This window comes from Echinops telfairi, unplaced genomic scaffold (genome assembly GCF_000313985.2).
Source record: "Echinops telfairi isolate 266 unplaced genomic scaffold, ASM31398v2 ScPeMD7_7424;HRSCAF=8462, whole genome shotgun sequence".
In the NCBI taxonomy this organism is placed as follows: Eukaryota; Metazoa; Chordata; class Mammalia; order Afrosoricida; family Tenrecidae; genus Echinops; species Echinops telfairi.
This window is the reverse complement of record NW_022111324.1, coordinates 86,771,008-86,772,616: the sequence shown is the minus strand read 5'-3', so window position 1 is coordinate 86,772,616 and position 1,609 is coordinate 86,771,008. Positions and strand designations below refer to the sequence as shown.

Sequence of the window (1,609 nt, the reverse complement as noted above, 5' to 3'; positions counted from 1 at the left end):
ATTAAAGCACATAACAAAATTGTCAGGCATACATCTAATCATAAGATACCTGAACCCATAAATTTTGTGGTGAAAATTTGAACTAAAACAGGTAAATGATGAAGTACACACACACACACACACAGATTTAAGTATTCCAGTTATTGAACTCAAGAGTATCCCTAGAGATGCATTTTCAAAAATTCACCGAGGCAAAAGCAGTGTTCCAACTACTTGTGGAAAGACATTTGTCAAATACAATTCTAGATTTTTTTTAAAAATTAAGTTTCTGCACGTCTTCAAAAATATACTCTGCATCATGCATTAGTACTAGTTCCATTAAGCAGGTCACAGATAAATGAGCAGTAGTGGAAGTTTTCTCCTTGTGAAAAAGAAAAATATTAGCCTAATCCCAATAGACATATTGTTATTTCCGTTGCAACAGTAACTTCCCAAGATAAACTCATTTATGTACACAAATTTACATGCACACACTGCTTCCAAAAGGGCTCAGTAAAATATATTAAAATAATGAAAATGTAAAAGCAAGCATACCTATCATCACCAATTATAAAACTGACATAAACTTAGTTTGAGATCCTCATATACCTTTAAAAGGGTAAATATAACAAGTGAATAATTTCATTATATAAAAGTATATGATTGTGCAAGAAATTCTTCATACCCAATTATCATATATAAAAAGAAAGTAGTACAACACAAAAACACATAAAAATTGCACTCTTATAAATCTAAATCTGGGAGGGGAAAAGAGGAGCTAATACCAAGGACTCAAAGTGAAAGAAAATGTTTTGGAAATGATGATGGCAACATATACAAATGTGTTTGATATAATTGATGTATGAATTGTAATAAGAGCTGTAAGGCCCCCAATAAAATGATTATTTAAAATAATAAATCTAAGTCTGCCGAACCAAAGTTATTTGGATGGATCTAGCCAGCATATTTTAAATCTATGGGTCCTTAAGTTTTAAGACCTACCTTCAGAAGGTATTCTCAATAAATAACTATGTAATGAATGTGCAGCCGTTGGAAGAACACTTTAGGTTTTGCATACTATCCTTCACTTTGTCCAAAGTTCTGAGAACATGGGCAATCAAATCCTGTCAGTTCCCTCACTTCACCAAAATGTTCAGCACCTACAAGTTAAGCTGTCATCACGACAGCTACAAAATATCTAACAAGTGTTAGCTTGCTACAAAACACTCTAGATTCACTCCAGGCCTCCGACCCCCCAACACTGATTGACTCCCCTAAGCTTTACGGGATAGAGTTAGCACCCACGCAGAGCCTCAGCGGGGATCCGAGAGGACACAATGAAGCAAACAGCAAGAACCAGAGGCACTACAAACCAGAAGGGCGAAGTGCAGCAAATGCCGCCGGCTCCCACTCAGTGTGAAGGTAGGCGGGTCGGCGCTCTCCTAGAAGCCGCCTTTGGGGTCCCTAGTACCGCAACTCCGCCGGCAGCACCACGTGCGGACCCGGCCGGGAGCTGCTTCCGCCCAGGGTGGCAGCGCGGGGGCGGGGCGTCGGGCACGCCAGGCATTGCGAGCCGAGCGCCGAGGCGCCTCGCTCATTGGCGGAGACGGTTGCGCGTTGAGGGCCGATC

General features: G+C 40.6%; 1 protein-coding gene across 2 annotated transcripts in view; it reads right to left on the bottom strand.

Annotated features, from left to right (window-relative positions):
• Nucleotides 1–1,421, bottom strand: part of URB2 (URB2 ribosome biogenesis homolog) — a 44,737-nt gene extending 43,316 nt beyond the window's left edge. For both annotated transcript variants that reach the window (XM_004712198.3, XM_045298032.1), the window contains exon 1: nucleotides 1,353–1,421. The gene's annotated coding sequence lies outside the window, so the exon portion shown is untranslated. The remainder of the gene's footprint in view (nucleotides 1–1,352) is intronic.
• Nucleotides 1,422–1,609: the final 188 nt, after the last annotated feature.